The sequence below is a fragment of the Mercenaria mercenaria genome, chromosome 6, assembly GCF_021730395.1.
Source record: "Mercenaria mercenaria strain notata chromosome 6, MADL_Memer_1, whole genome shotgun sequence".
Classification (NCBI taxonomy): domain Eukaryota; kingdom Metazoa; phylum Mollusca; class Bivalvia; order Venerida; family Veneridae; genus Mercenaria; species Mercenaria mercenaria.
In genome coordinates, this window is record NC_069366.1 from 79106220 (window position 1) to 79116074 (window position 9855).

Genomic DNA, 9855 nt, shown 5'->3' on the forward strand with positions numbered 1-9855 from the left:
GGACAGCTAACGGTATATCGCTACGGTTTCCCTACGTGGAAAATGTTCAACAATTATAAATGCTGGAGTTTTGTTCAACAATCATTTATCCTAAAAAATACGCAAGTAAACAAACCTCATCCCGCAGCATGTTTTAGATATCCTTTCCAACATGGCTGACCCACTTTTCCATTAACCGGAAGTTGTACAACCCGTTTTCGGACACCTGCTTCAAAATATACTGTGCTCCAAAGTTTACGTCACAAAAAGTCAGTAACAGTTTAAACAAATCTCGAACATCAAATGTAACTGTTAGTAACAAGAAAACTACCCAAAACGTATTTACAAAGTATTTTCAGTGTTAGTTTATGGAGTTAGTTGTTGGGATCAGCACAAATGGGACACAGGAACGTGTCTCCTATTCTGATTACCCTCACTGTTACAAACAAAATGGTAAGTGTACCCATCCCTTACATATAGAAGTCACTTCCGGTTCCGGTGATGGTGGACCAAAAATTGAGAATCTGCAATAGCGTTTTTGTTATCTACCCTAATCCTCTGCATTAGACTTGATATCAGTGTTAAAATATAGTATTGGTGACAGATCAAACGATAAACCATCATATAGCAACTGAATTTCTGTTGCAATGGCATCCAGTACGCCAAATAACAAAAGCTGTGCACAGTGTGAAGTTGTGTTAAAAAAAACTCAAAAGTCGATGAACTGTCAGATTTGTGATTACTGGTTCTGCCTTGACTTAGTCACATATCTGTTAAGTTGTATGAAGCCTTGAAGCATGAACCAACTAAGAACTTGCCATTTAATTGTGATGGTTGTACCAGGGTTTTGCCAAAACTAGCAGAGTTTGGGTCAGCTTTAAGCAAACAAAATGTTAAGATAACTGAATGTGAGAAAAAAGGTAGATGCATTAAAGGACATGATTAACAGTATTGTCACGGAAAAGGTTGCATGTGCAATTACTGAATTTAAAGAGAGGGAGGACAGGAAATTGGAATTATTATTTTTCACAACAATGTTCCCCGAATTGTGAGAGAATAAGGGATTCTGATGGAAAGGTTTAAGAGACATGTTAGGTTATTAGATGCTCTGTGTGGAAAATTGCTAAAACTTTGTGAGATTGGGGTACCAGGGTCTAGAGCTAAGGCTAATTAAAGTCAACTTCAGTCAACAGGAGACAAACATAAGTATTAGGGGCACAAATACCTAAGGAAGAAAACTGATCAATGAATACGCTCATGGGGGAGCAAAATTTCATAAACCAGAACCAGACAAAACGGAAAGAGAAAAAAGATTAGGTTAAGGAAGAACGTCTGAAAAAGAAGAGAGGAGGAGAGAAATCTAACCTTATTATTTTCGTGGTGAAATCACTGAAAGAAACCAAAAGATGGTCAAGTGCTAATAATAAAAAAACGCACCTATAGGTGGTCAGCAGGGGTAGGTACCTCGGTTCTGGCTCGGAGTATTACGCTTGTAGGAGTTGTGATGTACAAACTGTAATAGTACTGTCGTTAGAAAGCGTAACTAATGTGGACATGTGTAGGATGTTACTACGTTGATGTTAATTTAGATGTATTCTGTTAATCTGACTTGATAATTGTGATCTCGTATTACGAGTCAGTAAACAAACCTTGCCAAGTCATGTTTATGACAGTCATGGTGATATTGACAGTTTGTGATTGAGTTTGATCTCGAGATACTACAGTTACTTCTAGTTGTTTTTGATGTAGAACTATCGTAGGCCATGGGCCTGCTGAGAACTATGATTACCAAAGAACGTTTCAGTGAATGTTTCAAATGTTGTTAGTTTTGCACAGATAGAAATTTAGTTGTTGACTCTGCAGTTCTGAAACAGTTCTAGCATTACTGAAACCCTTATAAACAAGAGCGACGACAGGGGGCAATGTTTGTTGTTTTTTTTTCGAGGCAATATACGCCTGAGGCTTACTCATAGGAGGGAGCAAAATTTGTAAGAACTGATGTGTAGCCCAAGGACTGAACAACAAAAGGAAACTTCAAAAAACAAAATCCACAAACAATATTCGGCCTAAAAAAAACTATCAGGTTCAGGTATGTAAAATAGCCCTAAAATTGGAAGTAACATCAGGTGGTACCACAGAAATGGTCTAGAGTTTTTCCCTACGGCCCTATAAAAAGTTCAACTAAGCTATTTATAGTAACATAAAAGGGAGTAATTCAAAGAAAAACAATATTTAAGTACAAAAAAAAAAGAGATCTGCCAATAAAAACAGAGCCCTGCAATGAGGCATTATAGACCCAAAGCAAAGTCATATATGACTTTGACCCCTTAAGTGTGACCTTGAACCTGAAAGCGAGTCATCCGGGAACAGTGCTTGACAACATCGTCTCCGTGTGGGGTGACAGTTATGCCAAGTTTCTTGAAATCTTCAGCCGTTCAAGAGTTACAGAACGGACAAAAAAACAAAACTGTGCTATGAACTTTTGACCCTAAGATGTGGACCTTGACCTTGAAGCGAGTCATCCGGGGCACATGCGCTCTGCACGTCGTTTGGGGTGGTGAACATTGTGTGTCAATTTCTTTGAAATCCTTCAAGGGGGATCCAAGGTTACCAGAGCGGACACCGAAACAAACTGAGATGACCTTTGTCTCATAAGTGTGACATTGAAGCGCTCATCTGAGAAAACATGCGCTCTTGCACGTCGTCTTAGGGTGGTGAACATTTGTTCAAGTTTCTTTGAAATCCTTCAAGGGGTTCACAGAGTTACAGAGCGGACACGAAACAAACTGATCATGACCTTGACTCCTAAGTGTGACTTGACCTTGAAGCGAGGCACATCCACAACATGTGCTCTGCCCATCGTCTCAGTGTGGTGAACATTTTGTTGTCAAGTTTCCTTGAAATACTTCAGGGGTCAAGATTACCGGTGGACATGAACTGAAATTGCTACAGGACAGACGGACAAAGCCGTAAAACATAATAAGTCCCTCGGTTAGGGCGATAAAAAATGCACAAGTGCATCTGTACAAATGCTGATCAGCTGCGTAATAAGATGGATGAATTGAAAATAACAAATTTGAAGTATACAGCCAGAACATTTGTGTCGTTACTGAAGTTCTACAAAAACTGAATATTGATAATGTTGTGTCATTCCAATATATAAATAGATGGTTATACAGTGTTTCTAGTTCAGATGTTGGGAGGGTGTGATAATAGTTATGCAAAATCAGATCGTGGACAGTCACAAACTTACAATTAAACTCTATGTATGGAGATGCATTTGGTTGTGACTGGTTGGTTGAGGATAGATGTCATAGTGGCTGAGTTATGGAGCCCTTTGATTTTTGAAGGTTGTGATACAATTAAATTAGTAATTCATCAAGCCTCCGTTGTTAGTGAAAATTACTCATTACTGAGAGACTTAATAGGAAAGATATTGAATGGGATGTTACAGAGTACCCCTCATAACCAGGACCAAAAAAAAAAAAACCCATTGAATTCAGTTTATCGAGTGTCTGCGTGGACATATATGTTTCAACAGGTATCAGTTGACAAGTTATAGAAGACACAACTAAGTAAATTCTTGATCTGATTATTACTGGCAGGGGATCTAATGTGATAACATTAATATTTGCAATCTTGGGATGGTAGTGACCATGTATGTATTTTGAACTACTTCTTTGTGACTCTAAAGAGTAATGACACTGGAAAATAATGGTTTTATATGTACAGAAATGTGATTTGATAGGTTTTGAACATTGAATGGCAGGAAATAGATGGGAATTGACTTTTAAAAACTGTGACAGTGAGGGATGTGGAACCATTTACTAAGAATTCAAGACAGTATAGACAATATTGTTCCGAAACAAACAAAAGAAAGGGTATAAGCAAAATATGTGGATGAAGGTGAAAACTTTAAAACATATAAAAAGAAACGGCTATGCTTGGATAAATAGTTGGCAACTAGGAAGTCTGAAGAGTATGATGAATATAAAGGGTAAGAACGTGCTTTTGTGCAAATGAGTGTATTAAAACAAGTAGAAGCTATGAAAAATGATCTCACAAAAAGAAAAAAACTGAACCAAAAAACATTTTGGAGATATGTAAAAACAAAACAAAGTCGACGGTGGGTGTATTTTAATTTGACAATGATGCTGGTGACTTGATGAAATCCAATAAGGAGAAGGCGACTGCTAATGATTCTTTTCTAGTGATGTCACTAAAAGAGAACCTTAACAATGTGCCAGATATACTGATAATCTGTGACACTGAACTGCAAACATATATATATGAGATGAGGTGTTGAAACTGTGAAGGACTTGATTCAGTAAGCAATGGGCCCCGATGAGATTCACCCTTTGTTTTAAAGAGTTTGCTGATATATTTTTACACCACCACTTTAATATTTAGACATTTGGTCGAAAACGGGACTCTCCCGAAAGCAGGAAAGGATGCTAAATTTCCACCAATTATTTAAAAAAAGGGCAAAAAACTGATCCACAAGTAGTAACTATAGACCAGTTAGCTTAAACCTCAATTGTGTGTAAAACTTTGGAAAAAAATTATTCGCAACATATTATGAAAACATATTGAGAGAACAATTTATTGTCAGATGATCAATAAAGGTTTCGAACTAACAGATCAGTGCTTTGCAGCTGTCAATGTGATGGACGAATGGACTGAATATATTGAAAATCACCAAGCTGGGACTCAGTGTATTCTTGGATTAGCAAAAGCTTTTGATAAGGTCCCAATGTAAGGTTAGATAAATCTATTCTTTGGGATTAAGGGGGAAGTTCTTAAATGGATCAAGACTTTTATGCTATAGAAGCCAATGTGTATCAGTTAAGGGAAAGGTACATCAACATGGGAAAAAAGTATGTATTATGTGGAGGCGCCCCAGGGCAGTGTACTAGGGAACCAGTGCTTGTTATTATATACATGAATGACGTCAAAAGAAGGAGAATGTTAAAATCCAGCATTAAAATTTTGCTGATGACACAAGAATTATGCACCAGCAAGTGATTCTGATATACGTACTCAAGTTGACCTTAATTCTGTCATGAAATGGGCTGCAACTGGCGAATTGGAAAATTTAATGCTGATTAATGTGTAAAGTTTCCTTACGGGCATGCAAATCCTCAAAACGGGTATAAAAATGATAAACAACAGTCTTATAGTGGCACAGGAAGAATGAGATCTTGGTGTAATGTTTTCTTTGAAAGAGACATAAAGTTCAGTAAGCACTATTTCGACAAAAATCAAAAAGCAACGCATATGAACCATCGCAAGATTTGAATTTATCGATGAATAAAACTTTCATGAAGCTGTACACTGCATTGATTCACATTCATATTGAATTTGCACATGTTGTTGGCACCCATATTTTATAAAGGACAGAGACAGTCTAGAAACGACTTCCAAAATGGAGCAACAATTCTTGCAATTCTTGGAAAGACGTACATATACAGACCTGTGAAAAAATTAAAATTACCCAGTCTTCACCATCGCAGATTAAAGGTGACTTATACAAGTTTTTACAATTGTTATACAGGAATTGATTTTGGCTGTCCTTTTTGAGAGATTTTTAAAGTACTCTTCTTCAACAAGCGGCCCATAACTAACAAATTGAAATGCCATGTTCTAGAACAACGTTTTGCCAGAACAGGTTTCGGTCGTGGTATCAAACCATGGAAGAAGTACCACAGTTGTTGAGATGCTAAAACTGTAATTGACTTCAAAACAAGATTAGATAAGCACTGGCAGGGAGAAACTCCATACACATGATGAGCACTAAAAAACACTGGGCTGTAAATTGAGTTTACAGCGATAATGACAATATAATAGATCTGTCACCATCTAAAAATAAACTGTGAAGATAACAAACTGAGCGTACAGCAGCCAATTCCATCAAGAAGGGGGCTTAAAAAGGGTTTTACCCACCCTTCCACCAGAGCCCAAAATAATCCTACAGGTATATTATCAGCATCAGGTCTATAGACCCTAGTGGGCAAATGATTACAGAAAACGAAACAGAGAAAAAAAACCTTTTTCTCTATTTAAAATTTTAGTAAGCGCTGATAAGAAAACCTCGTAGGTACATGGGTCTATAAAGGTAGCTTTTTGTGTGAAGTATACTTTGCACAAAATTTGTAGTGGGGGCATAGACAGCTAATGTCGCTGAGTGTTGCTTTTTAATTTGACTTTTGAGCCACCGCGACAGCCAAAGTCTGTCAAAAAACCGTAGATCTGCTGCGAGCAATTATTTGTCGCATCTCAAATACAGAATGGAATTGTTTAACACTATGAAATATTATCCCATGCCCCGAAGAAAGACCCTTTTTCTCGCGATCTGCACCTATGATATTCTTGAAATTACACAGGTTACTTTATGAATGCCATAATCCACGTATACTCAATTTGACCTGGTTTTCAGCCATGATATTCATGATGCATTGTTTTGATCCTTATCAACCAATCAGAAAACGCGCACCTTACAGCATTACATTTCAAGTATTGGAGAATTGTGGCAAAACTGTACGCTGTGAATTCTCGTTTTTTTTACGTCATATTGAATTAAAAGAAATGAAAGAGAAATATTTGATGTATACGTGATGTATATTATTTAAAACGTATGAACAGCATACAGAAAAAGATTAGATATATATAAAAACAGCCTAGCGAATATAAAAAAGTCGATTTGTCCATGTTGCAACATCAAGGTCTCGTGAAAGTTATGTACATATTTTTTCCAAACGGCCCTCGCAACAGTTTTCAGATCCCCGTGATGTTTTCATGTACTGTCGTAAAAATATTTTACATCTTGATAGCAAATTTAGACCAGTTAAGTAGGGAGACATGTGCGTATTTGTTGAAACGCTCAAAAACGGAGGAGCTTACAGCCGTGTCGTCCTGGGAAAGAAGTAAGTAACATGGTGACAGACTTGAGAAGGGATCCCACGTTTCACCGTATTACACCTGTATTTTTTAAACTAAGTTAGTTTTGAATTTTGAGAGAATCAATATAATACTTTCAAAATAATTTACTTTACAAGAAGAATATATAAAAAAAAAACGTTAGCACAAAACTATTATACGACATTGAATTCGGGGCAAGCACGCGGGAAATTCATTAGATCTACCGCATTTCCTTGATACAAACTTGAAAGTGGTATCCAATGCCTTAATCAACTTGATTTTTTATATGGTGACGTATAATGTATGATGGAGGACACATGTTACTAATGTACAACAACGGACCTTAACAAACAAGCTCCTTTGGTTTGTTACATGAGGCACAGTATCATTATGCAATTTTAGTTTTTTTTATTCAGATAAACAAAATCAAATAAACTATGCGTGGTTATTTCTTATAAGATAAGGACTTACAAATTATATATTTCGCGTAATATGCGTTTATCTTTTGTAAATCGCCATAGGAATATATTAAAAGTAAACTTCAAATTCAAATTTTGACAACAAGTGCGTTGTTTAGAAGTCGTTTTGCATATAATTAAAAAAATAATATTTGTTGTCCGAGACATCTAAGGGCATTTACTGAAGTAAAAACTATTGCCAAACGAGATGTCAATTCATTTGCAAACAAATTCACCTAAAAAGACTTACTATATCAATTTGACACCCCTTGTTGCACTAGTGGTAATCTATTTGATTGTGACAGACATAATACACATATCTAATATTCAAAACGTAATAAAAATTAGTTAGAATAAAAAAAAAGCTATGATCGAACTTTCCAAAATTGCCGATTCGGAACGTCTTGTAACGGTATGAATACATTATTTAACTAAAGAGCATGTGAGGGTATTAAAAAATCTTTCAAAAGTAAACCAGATAAGTCAAGATGATCATCAAAAATAAACAGTTATTTCTTAGAGAGATCTACACTGTATGTCGCGACACACCTATTTCCGTAAATCTCGTATGCAAAAATAACTTTTAATTAAACTTCTCTCAGTTATTTCTGACTGAACAGGGTTAGAGATTTCAAAAACAAAGTAACAGAAACAGTGTTTATATAAGAGAAGTTTATGGTAATTTGAGTTCATTTCCCTTAGGCTCGCCGATTTCAATGTGTTATTAAAAAACGTTTTGTGTGCAGATTTTCATTTTTCTTGTATTTCAGGTATCATGTTATATAAGAATGAATTTGTCATAAAGCCACACAAAAATAGCACCTTACTTAAAAAAACGGGTGCTTTACGGTTGTGGAAAATTCCTGCGCCGCTCACCGATTTCAATCTCGAATAAGACCATTTGTGCGAACGTACTTTATTTTCGTTTCAAATCAATTATTTTAGTTATACGTTTGTATGTGGTTAATTAAGTCATAAACCCTGAAAATAAACATTTATTAAAGCAAAACAAAACCAAAGCAAAACATTAATGTCAAATTTATGCATGGATCCTTTTGACTTTTTTTTACATTTTGTTTGTTTGGAACGATTAATACATTTGTGAATTTAGAAGATTTTATAATGTCATTGTGTACAGGACAAAAAAAAACAGGAGAAAAATGATTGTCAATACTAACGTTCAACAAATTTCAAAACATGTAAGAGGTGCATTAAAAAAAAAAACAGGGAGACGACATTGAATGGTTTTCAACGGGGTTTTAGAGAGATATTGAGCAAGTAAGATTTCACACAGTTGGCTGTGTTTACAAGGATTTCAGCTAACGTGTTTCGTTTTGAGCTAACATATTTTTACCGAGTACTTATAGAAACAAGCAGATATCAGGTATTGTCTGTATTTATATGATTTATAACAAGTAGAGTGCAGAAAAATGTGAAAATTGTTGTTAAATGCAAACTTCATAAAAAACTCAATTCACTCGGGTTTTGGCATATTTGGTCCGCATTACAGTTTGACCGTCACAATATTAAAACAAACTTATACTCGGAGTAGTTGACTAGTGGGGCGGAAGCCATGTAAAAATAACCTAATTGCGCACGAAGACTTTTCAAACATATGGAATGAAAAACATGGATTTATTATAACAATACTATTTTGGACGTGAAATTTTGGGAATAGTGAAAAAATTAAAAATGTAACAGTATGGAGTTTTTTATCATTTGCTTACCTTTTAATTTCAATTTTTCTTCAAACTACCAGCAAGACAATGTTTATGGCGTTTGTAAAAAAAGCTGCCTGTGGAAACCGGAAGAGAGGCGTGTTTTCCAGGAAAAACTTAAAACATTACGGGGAAGGCCGAATAAGGGTTGTGTCAGAAAAATAGGTGTCGATATGTAAACCAACTGCGTGCATTATGCACAATCAGGCTGTAATCGCTAGTTCTATTGATTTCTCACTTTTTTTTTGAAAACTGCATAAAAATAAAAAGAATTCAAAGTTATCAGCTGGTGAAGAATAAAAGAAACTTTAAATGAAGACATTACTTTGAATTTTGTCCGATAACTAAAGCTGTCCGTTTACTACTACATTCGAATCAACATATTATATCAATTACCAAGCAGGGTGTGTTGCAAACATGTAGTTGTCAATACCTCCAATAAATGTACTCATAATATTTCATCTTATCAAGGCGGAAGTTTCACAAAAACCCGAGGAAATGAGATTTATTAGCTTTTCAGGCTGATGTGTTTGACGTTTAACAGTCTCTTACCCGTACACTATACATGCCTAAAACAAATATCCGGTTATCGCTACATCTACATCTACTGTGTACTGACCAAAAATAAATTAGCTGATTATAACTGAGAAGGCCGCTTTGTCTGGGACAGACTGTTAAAAGAGGAGCAAGCTCAGTAGTGCCAAGGTTAAAAGAATACAATACAAAGGATAAAAACATATGGTAGAGTATGGGATTATAACTGGACCTCTAACGTCACATCC

At 35.7% G+C, this 9855-nt stretch overlaps 1 protein-coding gene across 5 annotated transcripts in view; it reads right to left on the minus strand.

Moving 5' to 3' along the window:
- The window catches only part of LOC123548441 (protein Jumonji-like), a 44154-nt gene extending 34632 nt beyond the window's left edge, over positions 1-9522 (minus strand). For 2 of the 5 annotated variants that reach the window (XM_045335711.2, XM_045335710.2), the window contains exon 1: positions 9470-9522. The gene's annotated coding sequence lies outside the window, so the exon portion shown is untranslated. Of the gene's footprint in view, positions 1-115; positions 409-9469 lie in introns of those variants that run through there. The other 3 variants (XM_045335713.2, XM_045335712.2, XM_045335708.2) reach the window with 2 other exon arrangements.
- Between the last annotated feature and the right edge of the window lie 333 nt (positions 9523-9855).